This window comes from Poecilia formosa, unplaced genomic scaffold (genome assembly GCF_000485575.1).
Source record: "Poecilia formosa unplaced genomic scaffold, Poecilia_formosa-5.1.2 Scaffold139, whole genome shotgun sequence".
In the NCBI taxonomy this organism is placed as follows: domain Eukaryota; kingdom Metazoa; phylum Chordata; class Actinopteri; order Cyprinodontiformes; family Poeciliidae; genus Poecilia; species Poecilia formosa.
Genome location: NW_006800078.1, coordinates 222,777 through 241,230, shown reverse-complemented (window position 1 = coordinate 241,230; position 18,454 = coordinate 222,777). Strand labels below are relative to the sequence as shown.

General features: G+C 40.4%; 1 long non-coding RNA gene across 2 annotated transcripts in view; it reads left to right on the top strand.

Annotated features, from left to right (window-relative positions):
• The window catches only part of LOC103145244 (uncharacterized), a 63,497-nt gene that overhangs the window by 2,863 nt on the left and 42,180 nt on the right, over positions 1-18,454 (top strand). The window contains exons 2-3 of one of the 2 annotated variants that reach the window (XR_477002.2): positions 4,215-4,321; positions 4,393-4,616. This is a non-coding gene — a long non-coding RNA (uncharacterized LOC103145244). Of the gene's footprint in view, positions 1-4,214; positions 4,322-4,392; positions 5,081-18,454 lie in introns of those variants that run through there. The other variant, XR_001663414.1, reaches the window with a different exon arrangement.

Sequence of the window (18,454 nt, the reverse complement as noted above, 5' to 3'; positions counted from 1 at the left end):
TTTATGTCCGCATTTCCAGTGGTGGGAAGTAACGAAGTACAAGTACTTCGTTACTGTACTTAAGTACAGTTTTCGTGTATCTGTACTTTACTTAAGTAGATTTAGTAATGGGTACTTTCTACTTTTACTCCACTACATTTTACAGCAAGTATCTGTACTTTCTACTTCACTACATTTCTACAAAACCGTCGCGTTACTCGTTACATTCAAGTCGCGTTGCGCTTTTTTTGTCCGTTAAAATGTGAAGTTCAGGGTTTTAAGGTGGCGCCGTAAAATCCGAGCAATAACGTGACTTACGTGTCTGTTGTCACCCATCGCCTCCACCTTTACTCGCACATGGAGCTCCAAGACATGCGCAGTGGTTTCCTTTGTGCGGGAGAAGATGTCTGTCTAATCGTCAGTAATATAATAGCGCTGCATAAACCATAAGATATGGCGACATGTAAAATCAGCAGCGCTTCGCTTTCACAAACGGTGGGGACTTTGTCCAACGTTTAGCGTCACTTGGAAGGAAAGCTTAAAGAAAGGTAAGATCTGTGGACGTGATGCTAGCAAAGCTAGCTGTACACAGAGACACACATGTAGCATCTGCAATGAAAAAAAGTTGTCACTCATGCGCTGAATTATTGTGTGGAGGTGTTGACTGAGGTGTTCATATATGGGACAACGCTGCGACCAAAGTGTGCAATATAGTGATATGACATTCAGGAATGATCTGATTCTTCTGGACGGATATTTACTAAGGTTCATAGGATTGAAGCCTCACTGAGAGCCGTTCTGTGTTCTTGTAATGCTCTGCGTGCATACACTGAGCTATTTTATTTCATTTTTATTTTCATTAAAATATATTTATATTTATTTAATTGGCAAATAAATAAAACAAGAATATAAGAACACAGAGCATGCTCTTTGTTTTTGTCACCTGTCATGGTGGCAGACATTGCAGCAGGAGGGAGGATGAGAACAGCCTCCTTCTGCTTGGTTACTTCTTGCTTATTGCGCCTTGGACAATGTTCATAGTTGATCATTGTTTACCGTTAATTACTATGTTTAATGGTGCAGACATTTGTGGTTTCTGACATGAGCAATATGGGCAACTGCCCAGGGCGTTATTTTTTTTTAGGGATGGCAGGAGACCTTTGTGGATTGTGGCACAGAGATGAAAGTAAAAGAATGAAGAAGAGTTTAAATTGATACTGGTTAAACTGATTTCAGCTCTAAGTATTTAATATCTAGGTGTTTTTATAGGAATGTGGATCTATCAGATCAATTTGAGAAGCAATTTTGATAGGTGCACTTAATTTTATTGTGTCATGTAGCGCGGGGCGCTGGTCTTGGTATTGATTTGGTCTCGGGTTCGGTGGTCTAGACTACAACTCTGCTATGTGGCTCCTCGGTTGCATGTCCTCCCCCACCCACCCTCTTTCTACCCCCTTTCTGTTGGATTTCTTTCAAAATAAAAGCCACTAGTGGGGAAAATAAAAGTGAAGTTCATGCTATGTTAGGACAGGAGACAAGATGTTTCCATCCCTGAAATTATGATGCATAGAATCACATATCTAAGTCTAAACTATGTTACAGAGTAAACGCAACATGCTTTATCTGTGGCATTGTTCATTAAAATGGCACATTTCTGATGTATTGCAATTAAATACGATTGGTTCACTTAACGATATTGTATTAGTGATTAGGTAATGCATTCAGCAAGTACTTTTACTTTTAATACTTAAGTATTTTTAAAAGCCAGTACTTTTTTACTTTTACTTAAGTAAAATATTAATGCGGTACTTTTACTTGAGTACATTTTTTGAGTACTTTCTCCACCACTGCGCATTTCACATCCTACCTGTGAGCGGTAGAGCTGGACCGCGTGTAGACTTGACAAGCAGAAAGGCCAGTTCTGTGAAAATATTCATCATGTCTGAGGTTCAACAAAGAAGTTTCAAAAGATGCATTCTCCTTGTGTTGCATCACTTTAGTCAGTGAGGAGAACCAGGAGGCAGAGCTCCACCCGACTAGCAACATGCTGCAGAGGAAATAACCATTTGCAACACCGAAGTTCTTTTATACAATGCATTACCACATAGGTGCGTTTTGTTGATATTCGTGTCTCTTGTCTTTTCCAGTTCGTCAAGGAGCTGTTGATACAATTTTTCTTCTTTGTCTTGTTGGAAAACGCTACCTGAAGAACATCAAAAGGAACAGACACCGACCAGGCCAAAAAATCTCAGTTGTTAATCACCTTCCCCCTCTATCACAGGAATAGTCGCATTTTCCTGTTGTGAAGAAATCTGACACTGACTGACAAAAATGTTGCCTCTGCTACCTGCCATTGAGTTTTGCTGTTGAAGATCAAGTTTGTTTCTAAAATGACGGTTTGCAACAGCCTTGTTTTCCGATTGAAAAGCCCAGAGGTTGTCCACATACATCTTGGTGACTGTAAGGGGATGTTGTGTGTGTGTGTGTGTGTGTTAGAAATGTAAAAATGGAAAACGAAAAAAAATGTTTATGTGCAAATCTGGTGCAAATATACCTCCAAACACTTGAAACTGTAAAAAAGAAAAAGGAAAAACAAACGGAAAATGGAAAAAATCTATCATTTTTTTTCCACGTTCCATTATGTTTAACTTTATTTTGGTCTCTTTCTTTGTTTTGTTTTGAGTTCCCAAAACGTGATAAAGTTGAAGGGGATTGAATATTGTGAAGCCCCGCAGGCAGCCAGCAGATGTGTTTTATTTGCTTGTTTTTTTTTTTGTTTTTTTTTTGGTGGTGCCATTTAGCCAGCTGACCCTCATTTCTTTGCCCACTATGATGAGAATGCCACAGCAAACAGAGCAGACTAGTTTGTCCGGAAGCATTTCCCCCCTATTTTTTAACACACTTTTCAGCAGCCATATCAGTAGCCCCAAAACTGCCATGAAAGGCCAATCCATCCCAACACAGCGAGTGTTGCGTGGTTGCTTTAACAAGCACTGCGTCTAATTGGCTGCGTTTGAGATTCCCATTCATTAGCAAGTTGGTGCCAAACCATTCCATCACACAGGTATGACAATTCCCTTCATTTTGATCTTTGTTGTTTCTTTCTCCCTGACCTTTTTTTTTTCCCTTACATAAATTTTACTTCAACCCACTCTGTGAGTCATCTGAGCATATCCTCCACTTTAGCACGGATCCGATTTGCCACGGAAGCCAACGTGCGAAGAAAAGTGTTGTGCCTCCACACACACAAATACACAACGTGTGCTACCTAATTAGCAACAATTCTTCAGTCCTCGCCCACCTTCGAAGATGCAAGATGTAGGCAAATTAGTTCTGACCTCTTGAATTATGCATGCGCTCACAATCATACAACCATCAGTTACTATATTAATGTGTTAAATAAGTTTAAAATTACCTAATGTGTTAGAAATACAAAGGAAGATCAGGGGCTTCGTAACCATATTATTAGGCAACGCCCCTCCCCTTCAAATTTTGCCACATATGTTACAATGAGCTTCGAACAAAGTGACGTTTTTAATAACCATGTACATTTAGTTCCCTTTGCTTCAGCCACAATCTTTGAACACTCAACGCTGCAATGCTGGATGAGTTGTACCGCAATAAACCTGAAGCTATAATTGCAGCAAAAGTTGTCTTCTCCAGGTTCATGGGAGGGCGGAAGCCCATGCCGGCACTCATTAGTTGGGAAGTGGGCCCTGGTCTGGTTCCCCATCACAACACAGAGGGCAACATTATGTGTCTCTCTTCTAGGCAAAGCTGTTGGCTGAGCTTTTGCTGCAACTAACTGAATGTGCTCTCTTTCACTTTGCAGTCTTCAAAACCCACTCAGAACTGATCTGCTAAGATGTGTTTCTCTCCTAGACAAAGCCACTCAAGGAGCTACCACTCTCATTAACTTATTTTTCCTCTAACATAGAAAATACTCTTGGATGAGGGCTTCTGTTATTCTTTTTCTTTTTTTCTTTTTTTTTTCGCGTAGGTCTATATATTATGCTCTGTATTCTCAAACCCTCAGTCGGTGGTGGCAGATGACTGTTCACACTGAGCCAGGTTCTGCAGGAGATTTCTTCCTGTTAAAAAAAGAGTTTCCCTCTCCACTGTCGCTGTACGGGTTTATGAAGTGGACTTCACTGCATTGTTTGTTGTATCCACTGGGTTGTGCGATGGATGGTGCTTGTGTGAGTGTGTGTTTTTCCTACTTTCCTCTTCCTCAGGATGTGACCGGCAGGTAAAGCCTCCAGCCTGTGCTCATCAGCTGCAATCAAGGGAGCGGTATTCTGAGGAGTGATTTCTATGCTAGATCGTCAACCTACGTTCTTTGGTAACCGGTCAACTAGTTGCTCTGTTCATTAAGATTTTGCTTATAGCTTCTGGTACTTAACTCTTTCGCAGCCAGTGCCCTATGGAAGACCCACTCCTCGACCTCCAGATATGTTTCTTATGCCACACCTACTGTAGCTGTTCGCCTGGATCCTCCATCGAATCCTCGCTTGCCTCTCCAACGCTCACCTCCATCCCGGGTGGCTCGTCAACAGGATGGCTCACTGCCCCTCCCAGCCAAACTGAACCCTTGTGGATAGAGTTGCGTCCTCTTCTCTTCACCATCAACCGGAACAGTAAGACCTATCTTCTTTGTTCACTGCGTGAAGAGTCTGTTCAGCATGCACTCAAATTCAACCCAGACTGGACTGTCTGCATTGCAGTCTTTTCAGCACATTCACTTTGGAATAAACTTTGCTACTGCTGCTTGCACTAGAGTTTCCAATGCAATCGTCAGGGCATTGTTGGGGTTAGGGTAAACTGTATGCACGATTAAATTCACTTTCTCGTTTTTGCAAAGTGTTTTGAGATGACGTGTTATAAACCGGCACTCTAAACAAGTTGATTGAAATGCTAGAATACTTTGTCTATAAAATATGGTAGACTTTGTCACAAAATGTCTTTGTCTGCATTAAGGTACAAAGATAGCAGCGTGTATCTGAAAAAACATAATTTTGGTGTTTCTAGAACATACTTTTTCATAGGAACCCAATCTGAAACGTTTGTGTATTCACATTAAATGGTTCTTGTTTGATTGTTACATAAGGAATGCAAGTAAAGTTGCTAGAAGCTCTATGAAAAAAAAAGTTTATTCTTCAATTGAAATTCAAATTTAAAAATACTTTATCCCAAAGGGAAATCAAATGTCGTAGCTCATCATTTTGAAGGGTGTCTGAACTCTGTGCTCTGTTTTGCATTGCTTCTCCAAAAAAAAAAAAAAAAGCACCAATAAAACAACTATGTAGTAAATATCCTCCTCTGCAAGTATCCGCGATAGACCACCTTTTGGAGACGGACGGTTAAAACTCCAACAGTGTTATCCTCCCTGGTGTAATCTGCCTTGGCAGACAGTTGATCTCTGCAGAATACAATCACTGCCAAGGAATCAGGCTTGAATGGCAACACTCCTCTGTTGTCTCCCACTGACAATAACCGGGCCGGATCCATCTCTGTGGTCTGGCTGCTTATCAGAACAAAGGCATCAGCTATTCTCTCGTAGCATAAACCGACCTACAACACAGAATCCCGACATCTCTGGGATGCTTATTTGTTTACGCCCAGCGTTGAGCCACGTGTATTAGGCCCAGTAATGCTAACGCGCAATAATGGTGAAGTCATTAACCCCGGAAAGGGTTTCTGTTTCAGAGCTGCCCCTCTACAGCATCACTCCGGATATGATGCTTTGCTCATTGACTATTGCCATTGATATTACAGGGAGCGGCTGAGAGGGGGGCTGGAGAGGTGATCTGACTATTATCCCTAAGCTACTCCTCTTTTGTAGGCAGATCAAAGGAGTACTTAAGCCAGGCTGCTGGATGTGTGCATGCCACGTCACCGTAGAACGGATACTCAAATGCAAAATGAAATGCTATCCATTAAAAGATGAAAGGTTGCAGGCCCAAATCGTCAGACTGAAGTTTAAAAAGGGGCTAATCAGGCCCCAAGCAATTTCCAGCCATGTTATTACAGCGGAGGTCCGGCAACATGCACGAATCTTTTTCTATTTTTATAGAAGGGGGTTTGACATTTTGAGTGAAGAGTAAAGGGCTGCCATATGATTATTTTCTTTGTTGTGTGCATGGCAGTTAAGGTGATGCGGGCATTATTGTCTGTGCTTAAACCAGTGTTGAGAATTAGAAGCGAAATAATTTTATCAAGTTCAAAGAAGTAGAAATTTGTAATCTAATAGTTTAAAGATAGGTCAATGGTAATACCCAAATTAGAAAAAAATAAAAAAGATTACTTGCAATTTTGTATTTTAATATTTTTTACTCATAAAATCTGCTTGCTTAAAACAACCAAACGCCACAGCGAGGGGCTCATTTGTCTCTTTGATATTAAAACAATTCAGTTTAGTGTGACTGATGGTGATCGTTTCTTAGGTGAACATTTTATTAAAGGCAATTATCTATAAAACCTTCAAATTTGATGCCCCGGGAAGCAAGGCCCTTTCTACTTTCTTCTTCAAGTGGATCTTCTCGCATTAATTGCATTAGAGTTTTAAGAGTCTTAGTGTCTTTTTTTCAAATGGTAGTAGGCCGTAGTGAGGATTGGATAGACATATCGGGTCTGGTAAGCTGTAATGACGGTGGTTTTCCAGTCCTGTCAAAAAGAAAAAGAAAAAAAAAACCAGTGCAAAAACCAAAACTGAAAATCTCCTAATTTACTTCTCCATATGTGTTCCGACACTTTCCCATGTCCGAAAAATATGAGATTGTAGACAGAAGCTGCTTAAACTGCGTTTAAACGAGCTTCCTTCGTCGGGTGGCTGGGATTATCCTTAACAAAACGCTCACAAGCTGCTCCTTCCTTTCAGGTTTCTCCAGGTGCATCCAACCAAAACTAGACCTGGAAGCAGACTCTGTTTACTGAAGGGCCTAGATCAATAATATCTGCAACTTGATTTCTGACTAGAAAAAGATGGTGGATGTACAAATCTTCTCTGCAAAGTTGATGCAAGCTTAAACCAGTCTGATGTGACTTTGTTAGCTGGAACGTGTCATGACTCTTTAAAGAACTCAGGTAGGAATCGCTACATTTCATAGGTCTCATCAGGTCTCATTGCGGTTTTAAGTTCCACCTATTCTTTAACGTTCTGTAAAATTCTCTGTGTAATTTTTGCTTAATTAAAGATTAAAATTATAACTGCTAATATTTTTAAGCCTGAACCTCTTTTTTTTCCAAAGCTAATACTTCCCATCCAAACTCAGATTTTTATCAAATGATTCAAGACATTGGCTAATCACCTCAAGAAGAGAAAAAAAAGAAAAAAGTTTTATGGAGTTTCCTCAACAACTCCCAATACAAAGTTTAATTGATCGTGAATTTATGAGAGCTCGCTCTTTTCAGAAGCGCAGTGGGCTCTGAACTAGCCGAATAAGATGATTGACTTTTAAGAGGCCCATTTGAAATTTATTGACATCCATCTAAATAAAGTGTTTTTTATACGGGCTCCAGGGTCATAAACACTGCAGGGTTGTAATGCCCAGGGACAAATTCTGAGGAGTAAAGTGTTGGTTTAGTTCAGTCTCACGCTGAAGGCTTTCTGCAAAAGTCTTGTCAGAGTGGAAGGTGGGCATACGTGTGCAAGAAAAGTCACATTTCTGAGGGACTATGTTGTTACAGAATGTATTACTAAATTATGAAACACTAAATGTGCGCACTTCATCACGGGCTGATATGAGAGGTTTGCGACAAAGTTACTTTATTTGCCTTCAAAGTGAAACGGATCCTGGAGAAAAGTGTGCACAGGTGCAAGCATTTCTGTAAGCTACTACAGAGTTCTTGGCAACAACACCTTAAAAAAATTATGTATTATTACAGAATGCAGATGCAGCAAAAAAAAAAAGGAATCCTTCTTGAATATGTTGTGTACACCATGTTAACAAATTGTTGTGCAACTTCAGGACTTATAAAAAACAAGATATATGTGCTTTATGTTACATTCAGAATATCATTTTGTATCCTGCTTTCTAATAAAACACACTTAATGACAGTCATTAAGCGTGTGTATCTTAAATGGAGGTTGTGATTGCCGCACAAGTCGTATCAGTTCATCTGGACGTTCTTTTAGGCGACTTAAATCTCCACAAATATGTCTTCTGTGTTTACAAAATGTCTGAAAACCTTTTAAACGTCAATAATTAATTAGTGTAACTCATTTAAAACATTTACCTCAATTAAAAGCTGGCGAGTGCAAACTAAACTCCCCTCTACGCTTCCAGAAAATGAGTCATTTGGCAGCCATGTGCTGATGCATGGCTGAGCAAATCAGACTAACAAGGCTGGTTGGTACTGGAGCGGTTTCAGATTACAAGCTGACATTTGCCATCGTGATAAATTGCAGGCAGGCTAAGCTTGTGTCAGAGGGCTTGTAAATACTGTCAGGAGTACCGGTTTGTTAAGTCTCCAAACTGCTGCAATCAGATGACATTTTTCCTGACTTCCAACTACTTCCTGTCAAGATCTCAATTTAAATCTTTTTAAGAATTTAAAAAGGTAGCAACATTGCTATCACTTCTTTGACGTCTTTTGTCTATTCTGTCTGCCATGTGCTTGTGTTTTGTTGTTTCTCAAATTTATTTATTTATTTTTTTAATGCATTTCTGGATTTCAGTGCAAATAACTATTTTAAACCACAACTCTGCAAACACACGCACACGCACATACACACATACAAAAAAGAGATATATTTAGCACAATCTTCCCTCAACACTCTAAAAGGGCATCCAGTTAGATATATTTAAGCCAGAGGTCTGCAACCTTTGCAAACATGAAGGCTCTCAGGAAAGAGATAAAACTCATTTAGAGCTCCAAATGTTGCATGACATTTTGAAAAAAATAAAATAAAATAAGAGAGACAACCTTGTAGGAAAATATCTCAGGAAATTTGTTGTCACTTTTAAAAAGCCAGTGATTTATTTCTATTTTTAGGATTTAAAATAACGATAAAATAAAGATGATGGATATTTTATTTAAAACCCTTATGGATTCTAAGACAATGACAAGGAAAACATCTTTAATGGCATATTGCTGGTACTTTTAGTGTCTTTCTTTGGGGCGATTTCTTTCAAATATTGCAGGAAACAATTCAAACATGATTAAAAACCAGAATTTCTTATTAGAAATGTATTTAAAAACATAAACTGGTTCATTCTAGTTACTGAGAGCCATTGTGGAAGGTCCAGAGAGCCACTCGCAGCTCCAGAGCCGCAGGTTGGATACCCCTGACTTAAGCTAACGTTTATCAAGTTGTTCTGACTTTTTGTTTTGGTCAGCCAGTGTGTTAAACTTTTTTTTCTATATGTGTGTGTGTGTGTGTGTGTGTGTGTGTGTGTAGGAGGAAGGTACGAGTCGGTGGCATTTGTTGATTGCCGATAGTCAAAGCGCTGCGTGCAGCAGGGCTTGCATACTTAATGCCGGAAGCCTGAAACTTCCGATTGCAATCAGGAGGACTGCGCGAAGACGGCGAAGGGAGGGAGCAAACAATAATACATCCAAACCTGAACAAGTGCAGTTGACAGAGGGAACCAGATAGACGGAGAGAGAGAGAGGGAAGGAGGGCATGGGGGGTGAAGAGGAGGCGTGAATGATAGCCGAGTCTAAACAGTGAATCTCCCACCACAAACATTCGCAGTGATCTCTAAATGCATGTATAACTCAACTCTGTTTCTGAGCCGCAGCTTATATAGAGGCTTTGTGTAAGCCTGTTTAGTATTCCGTCCACTTACTGTGCGGCATAGCTGCAGACGCCCAGGATGTCAAGATGTATAACAGGTTTCCTGGTTGGGGCAGTAATAGGAGTAGCTGTGGGGGAAATCAGCAGCTGACAAGAGGTTGAGGAAGGGATGAACTTATCTTCATGCAAATGCTCTAGTCCATTATAGTTTGTGTGCTTCCCTGAATGTTTTTGCAGTGCACTGCCTTGTGAGTGTTATATATAGGCGCGCCCTAGCAAGTTAACGCTTCCTGCTATGAATTCCTCTTGCTGCTTAATGAGACTTTTAGAGAATCTGTCAAATGTTTGAGAGCCCGGGTCGAAGCATTTAGCCAAGATCTGCAGGGTTAAGTGGGAACGAGGATTTGACTGAGATCCTTTTGTTTGTTGCTTTAAGAGTTAAACAGTTTTTTTTTCTTTACAGAACAAATGTTTGCATCAAAACATTTCTGTGCTACATGACAATGTGGGATCAAATATGTTTACGAAAGTAGAACATGATAACAGAGGCCGAACTCTCGGAAAAGCTCTTCCTTTAAAAGTCCTGTTTTCATAAATGCTCTCACACTGGATAAAGTGCATTTGAGGTAGTTTCACTAATTTAAGATGTACCAAAGACTATAAATCCATTATTAAAGTGTAGAGTCTAAGTAGTGTTTTCTTATAACCTCAAACCCTAATCTAATTGTTTTTTGTTTCTTGTGAACTTTCCTTGTGCTTCTCGAATTGTTAGAAATATTTTCAAAAGTAAAATGCAAGCATTACATTTTTAAAATGATTTCTAAAACCTTCTAAACACAGCTCCCAGTCTTTAAGCCTGGTAAATTATTAAAAAACCCAAACTATCCTTGATTTAGAAAAACAACGCTTTAGTGCCCCAATACTTGCATAACATGCCAGCTTTAGTCAGTCACAGATATTTGTATTTAGCCTTGTGCTTACATTTTCTCGCAAAAGTATTTACACCTCACAGGATTTTTCACATTGACAACCATAAACTTAAATTAAATTTTTTTTTTGTGATAATCACCTAAGTTGACAGGCATGGCAAGGAGAGCCCCAATCAGAAGCAGCCAAGAAGCTTTTGGTGACTCTGGAGGAGCTGCAGAGCTCCACGACTCAGGTGTGACAATCAGTTGTGCACTCCAGAAATCTGGCATTCATGTAAGAGTGGCAAAAAATGTTGTTGAAATAATATTGGCATTTTGCCATCAGCCCCATACTGGACATAGTAAACTGTAGATGGACATACCCCAAAAGATATTCATCTGTAATTGGAGAGAAAGATGGGTCTGGATTCAAGGAAGCTCGAAACATTATTAATTGTAAAAAAAAAAAATAAATAAATAAAAAAAAGAAAAAATCTGGAAAACCATAATTTTCCTTCCACTTCACAATTATTTGAATATTTTTATTGAATTTTCACTTAAATAAATCCACCAATACATTCAAATCCAACGTCAAATCCACACATCTATTACATAAACATAGAAACAAAACAAAAACAAAAAAATCCCTCTAGGCATTGTGTCTGAGCCTGATCCAACTTCATTAATAACCCAACATATTATTTTTATTATTACTTTCATTTTTAGACCACTAATAAAGTGAGCAGTGTAACTTCACCTGGTTTTTATCTTTTGTTCAATGTCCCCCAGCTCCATCTTGTCACCTGTTGCAGCAGCAGGGTGAGTCAAGTGCAAATCATACAGGATGTAGGATCCTATCACCACCGCCGCGTTCTTTACAGTCTGAACAACTTCTGCACCCTACTTACTTTATTTCTTCAACAGGTTAAACTGTCTACTCCTCTATTTAAACTATAATAAGTATGCTAGTGCAGCTTCATGTCATGCATTGCCATTTGGTTTTCTCTGTGCTGTATTGCAGGCTTATTAAACGCGCCACACAACACCGTTCCAACCATCAAGAAAATAAGTCTGAACCAACCCAGCACAAATTTCGAGTCGGGCTCGGGCCATAAATCTAAAGTCAGTTCTATTTCATAATATCTAAATGAAATACATTGAAAATTGCGGTTGTAGCAAGATGATAAAAAAGCCAATGTAGTTGAGAACGTAATATTTTAGCAGTCTTATGTTACTCTTTACCCATAAAGTGGTAGAAAAACTTGGAAATTTTTACTTTTAGTAATATATTAAAAAGTCGTGTGTTTTTCCCGACCTTGTAGTGCTGATGCCTTACGCTGATTTCCACATTCAAAACAACCTCATAAGACTCCCTTGTCCTGCTTTCAGCAGCGAGAGAAGGAAGACAGGAGAAGGTCTTGGGAAAGGTCTCTTCAGGGCTTGCCCCCTTGTAGCTAATCAGACTCTCTCCCAGGATGCTTCAGACTTACTACAGACAAATACTTATGAGGGACATAAACTCCTTGAAATAAACAATTTTGCTACTCTTTGACAAGCAGTCCTGCGTGCATAGGACTCAGTCAAGACAGGAAGAGTATATACATTTCTTTGTATACTCCTGATGAGGGTGATAGATGACAAATGTGCTCTATTACTGCTAAATATATGCTACGTTTATTTCTAACTTTCATATGACTAAGAGCAAAGCAGTTCAATTTTCTTCAAAACGTTGCCCGATCTGATTAAAAGTTGTAAGTCCCTCGCTTTAGGGTCCGCTCCATTGCAGAAACCTACTGCAGGCCGTCCCATCTGTATTATCTTAATTTCATCAAACTGTGTTGAGCAAGAAGTCCAGTCTAGCACAACCGCATAAGACAAATGGCACATACGCTTCCTTTGCCTCTTTCGGCACCATCCGAGCTTGCAAAAGCATTACAGTCAATAAATATCTAAGGCCATCTTCCTTTTCCATCCATTTATCGGTGAGACTCTAAATCCAGTCTGGGATGCATTCCCTGCTATCTGATCCCAGCCGTCACATTGTCTCCACCACGCAGCCACACATATACACACACACGGAGAGAGCTCAGTTGCAACGCAGCCACCCAGTTTGCATGGTTTCTTCTATATTTCATTGCGTGTCATGTACCAGTGTGAGATACACTCCCTGATTTCATTTATGTGGAGCAATGGTGGCTCTCTTATCTGCGCCGCAGTGAAATAGCTCTGGATCACAGTCGTAAATATGCCAATCTCGGAGTGACAGAGTGTGCCCGAGCCGCGGAAAGTTACAGTGGAAGCTACACTCGTGCTGAAAAGTTTGGAGCCTCTGTAGTGTGCTCGAGCGACTCGGTTGCCGTGCGGAGGGAGCCCGACACCAGAATCACTCGGAATCAGATGGAAGTTTTGTTCCGTGTCGACGTATGAAGTTGGAGACTTTACCAGTAGAATAAAACATTTTGTTTAAAGTCCTACTTGAAAGATGAAAACATCTGTAGCTCGAGTTTGGGTCTGACATAACCCTCAAACTTTTGAACTTTGACAGAATTGCCATTCTTAGCAAAAGAAGTAAGGCCATTTGTGTTTGATTATTTATATGTCGTAGCAATGCTTCTTGGTGATAAATCTTTAACCAGTGGATGCCATGTTTCATTTTCAAATGGTACCATATTTGCAAGGGAAATGTGTGCGTGTTGAGCAGCAGAGTTGTCAGTTTTTGTGGGTTGTGACCATAAAAACTGGCCAAATCCTCCATTTCAAAGCCAAACAGCTTTTGATTTGCAAACCAAACTCTTAGATTTGTAAACCCTTCTGCAAATTGCATGAAATGTCTCTAAGAGCTTGAACTGTATTCAACTAGACTTTGGTTGCCTTTAATTTAATCCCCTAGGAATGGCATGCCTCACGACAGATCTACACGGATGTATTAGAGAGCTGATGAATCATAGCTTAACCTCATTTTAACAATAGGAAAACAGACACTAATCTGGCCCATTATCTACTTTTTTTGCAGTTGAAAGTGGGCAGTGTTCGAGACTCAGCTTTGCTTTAAGGATCTGACAATACTGGTCGAAAGAGCGTTGTCCATCTTTACCGAGCCAAACGCGTCTTTGCTGTCAAACATGACAGAGTTCGTGTTTGAACCGTCGCGCCCTGTTTACAATCCTGAGACCACAAATTGAAAAAACTGAGCGAAAACTGTTTTTCATTGGACTCTGTTTTATTTCCTCAGCTGGCACTGACTTATCTCCGTGGAACACTGTGGACTTTTTGTGGGCTTTATTCTAAAGTCTTGATGAGATTTGTGTGCTGCGGACCCACAGGTTGAGCTGTAATCTTAGGAAACTATTGGAAAGAAATGGGGATAAAAAAAACAAAAAGAAAAAGCACAGCCATATAACTTTGCAGGCACTCCAAAAGCATCTCTAATTATTGCACAACTTAGTGTGCTCCATCAAAGCAGTGAAAATGTATAATGTGGAGACATTAGTATGCAGGTCCAGATATAAACCAGCACTGCCTGAACCTGCAGTAAATCAGTTCACTGAAAATTTACTTTAAACTTGAACGGCTGCAACTTTCACAATTTATCACCCTACAGCCACAGATTTTAATGTATTTTTTTAAGGATTTGTGTGTAATAGACCAACACAACATGGCATGTAAATATAAAGTTAAAGGAAAATGACAGATGCTTTTCCCTTTTTATTTAGAACTACGAATCTGAAAATTTCCACACAAATCCATTTAGCCGTGTTCATTCTGATACCCCTAAATAAATTCAGTCAACTGCATTCAGGAGTCACCTTAATTAAATAATAGATGCAAAATCATCTCAGTTTAAATTCACGTGTTCATTGAAGGTCTGAGAGGTTTTGTTGTAGCACACCAGTGAACATCGGTGACCGAGGAGCACAACAGACAAGTCGGGTCAAATGTGGAGAGATTTTGTCCAGGGTTAGCTCACTGCAGAACATTCCAGTCTTTGGACACTTCACATGCATTTTTTAACCCTTCATCCAAAAATGAAAGGTGTGTGATGTAACTGACCCAGACATGGCCCAAATCACCAGATCAGCAAGAGATCAGCAGTGAATAAAGATTCACATCTCATGTGAGAATCTGTTTTTTTTTTTTTTCTTTAGAGAAACAGGGAAGCTGGTTAGAGAAGACGGGATCTAAATATTCTGAAGCAGCACCACCACTCTAGTTGTACACTGTAAAGGAAAAAAAAAAAAGGTCTCTATTTAGGGTAATATGCCAGCAGCTGTGGTGGCCAGAATTTTACCGTATGAAATATGTATGGTAAAATAATGTGGCCGGTAGTCTTTTATCATATTTACGTGGTAAAATAGCTGCCAAAAATCTTGTTCATGTTTCAGAAGGGTCTTGAGAAAGTCCAGACCTAAATCTAAAGGAGAATTTTTCAACACATGGGGAAAAAATAAAGAAAGGTTCAGAGATACTTCTCGTCTAACACGATTGGGGCTGATGTATCTTGTAAAGAAGAAGATGGAGAACATTTATCCGTAAAAGAAAAGTACACATATGTTTTCCTGCTCCCATTTGTGGTCGATCACATGAAATCTCAATGAAATACATTTTCAGTTGCAGTTATTATGAGACTGCATGTGAAAAAAAAAGTCAAGGGGGTGTAAATACTTTTGCTCGGCATTGTATGATTTGGCAGAAACTTCCACTGAGTGTGACAGCCACTGTCCGCTGAACACCTAATGTCTTATTTTAAATTTCTCGAAGCCTCTTATGTTGCTGGCATCTCGCAGCCAGTTGCATTCACTAGTTTACATAAGCAGTGCAGTAATTCTCAAAGGTTCAATAAAACAGAATAACTTTGGATGCTAAAAAACAGATATGGAGTTTTTAACATTTAAATTATTCCATAATTTGTCTCTAATGCGTGACTAATAGCTTTCTTGCTCTTTTCGTCTTCCGCCTATCTCATCCTCTCGTTCCCCCCTCACTTGGCTGTAAGTTTCTAAAAGGCTGCTATAAATACGTTTTTTTTTCTTTTCTTCTGCAGTTTGTTATGAAATGTGGCAAATAAATAAATAAATAAATAAAATAGGAAAAAAGAAAGTGAGGGATAAAAAGCTTCCACTTTGCCAAAGGAAGTTTTAATTGGGGCCCAAGGGAGAAGAGCTTTGCCCGATTTTGGAAATTCTCTCTGCTCTTTATGAAAGCAATAAGCAGCAATCTGATGCCCAATAGGGAAATGAGATGCAGTTACATTGACAAAAAATGTAAAAAGGAGGGATGCTGTGGACTTTTAGAAACCGCCCGCTTTCTGTTTGTAATTATAAAACAGCTGGGTTTTCTTTCTTTCCCAAAGCAATCCAGCGCTTCTCCACCGAGGTTTCGCGTCTGCCACACTAGACTCCATCATGCCGTCTGAAGTGTCTCACAGGACTCGAACGCAGCAAACTGTAGAAAGAAATCTCATACATGTAAATAGAAATCGAAAGACGCTGGGTATGAATAAACCATGGCGATTTCACAGCAGCCCAGGACAAAACTGTTCCATCCCTCCTGACTAAAAAAAAAGGAAAAAAACTCTTTCGCTCCCACAATTCCTACATTTTCATTTCGATTACATGGCATCCTTCACCTTCTCCTCAAGTTCATTCCCACCGACGACGGCCCGTATCGAGTTTCTGTCCAGACTCGGTCGGCAACGCGCGGCCTAAACTCTAAAGAAATGCCTGTCAAAAGTCGGGCCGAACAGGAGGAGCCGCGCATAACAACAATGGCGTCGAGAGTGACCCTTTGACAGACTGACATCTCCGAGAGTAATTGCCTGTCATGTGCGGCGCTGTTTCGCAGTTCACATAAAAGTCCCCTCTGTTGTTCATTTAAAGTTAAGGCGGGGTGGCCAAGGTCGCTGCACTCGTCCGGCAAAGAGAGAGGGATAATTGAACAGCGCACCTTCTCAGCTGACTGCCGCGGGATAAAGTGACAGTACAGTGGAGAATGACGGGATGTTAGAAGGCCGCTCTTGACGTGACTGTAAGTGCAGCCGGTGGGACGTGCGGCTGTCGCGTCCGGACAGCTGGATGCCATCCAGCTCCTCGTTTCAGTACAGCGAGTACACAGCGAGAGTCGAGAACAGAACAAGTGACCGTTGAGGGGAAAGTCATGTCTTCTTTTTGCCGAGACTTTATTATTTATATGTAGTTTTTATGGACGACATCCGAGGGAACTGTCAATTCGAGCTAATCTAGTGTTGGTTTTAAACTCCGTGAATTTGACAGGCGTGTCTGTAAATGTGAAGACATCCAGCAAATCTGACCAACAAGTAAGATTGAGCACTGTGACAAAAAAACAAAAACAAATGGAAGTTTTTTTTTTTTTTTGGAAAATCAAGACTTTATTATGATTTTATTCTGCAACAATGTACCTAGTAATGTGAAACATTTGCTGTCAGGTGGAAAAAAAATCTAGAAAAAAAAATAGACTTCTTCTCAAGTACCGAGTGTTTTCATGTTATGCAGGCTGGGCTTTAAATGTGGGCAAATGCCATCAGCTGCAGAGAGAAGCTAATTGCTTGGCAGCGTGGTCTGAGGTTCTAAACTCCCTTTGAGTGGGCTTTGAGAATTAGGCTAGCGTGCAAACTCTACTTCACTTCCATTTAGCGGAAAACAAAAGCAATCCTTTGGTGTATCAGGTCCTGGATGTGTTAGTTGTATTAGAAGGCTCAAGAGATTCTTGAAAGTAGAGAGGGGATACTTATACTTCAGTTGCTTTCGGTCGCTCATCCTGTATATAAAAATATTACATCGGTATAATAAGATCTCCAGAAAACGGCTTCATTACCACGGTTGCGGCTTCAAAAGAAAATAAAATGAAAAAGGCACAAAAGTGAAATATTAATTCTGTTTTCACAGGCTCGTCACACTCGCCCCTGCTGTCTAATATATTTTTCTCCTTGAATCCCCATTACTGTGACTGTAAGGACAAACCAGGCTGCTGATTTGAAAATGTAGCCCAAAGGACCTGAGATAGAATAATCTAATTTCCTTTTTAAAAGAGAAATCTAGTGTTTTCTGTTCAAAAAGAGAGATAATAAAGTCACTCATTTATATAATTCGACCTGCTCTGATCATGGCTGCCACCCTAAACGCCTCTGCATGGGAACCTCCCTAATCAACGCCATTCAAGCGGACCCTAGGCAACGCGAAGGCTTCCCCGCAGTATTCCGGAGGCTGATACAGGCTGACAGTCTCGTTCGATCCCTCTGCAGTGTCTTGGTGTGGGGCCAAAGGCTTCGGTGTCTTGGCTGGCTGCGCATGTGAAGGTTAAGATGTAAGGCCTGCCTGGTGGGGCTTTCAGGAGTTCAACCCCCCCTCCCTACTTGCTGCCGCAGCCCATTATGCGCTCGCTCTTGTGTCCCTCAAGTTTTAAACTTAATTTGCCCTTTTCGCTCGTTTCTGAATGCTTTTATGCCGAGGCTCAGACGCAGGGTGACAAGTTTTCAGGGCATTTAAATTTCGTCTTTGTGTTGTCTATGTGGGCCCTCAAAGTGCATGACGGTAAGGAGGAGGGACAGTGCGAGGGAAAGTAGATCGGACGGGGTGAAAGGAGAGCAACTGTTGCAGAGGTGATGTGATAAAAGATTCATAACAAGGCAGATCCCAGGTCAGCCGGAGCCTCTGCAGCCTCTCCATAATACTGGCAACAGCTCCCAGAGCTCAACATGCAGAAGGTGTGTGTGTGTGTGTGTGTGTGTATGTTTCACAATAATATAAATAGAGAGGTATGGAAATTGCTTGTATAAATGCATTTTCAGTGCCATGGGAAAGTGCTTTACCCG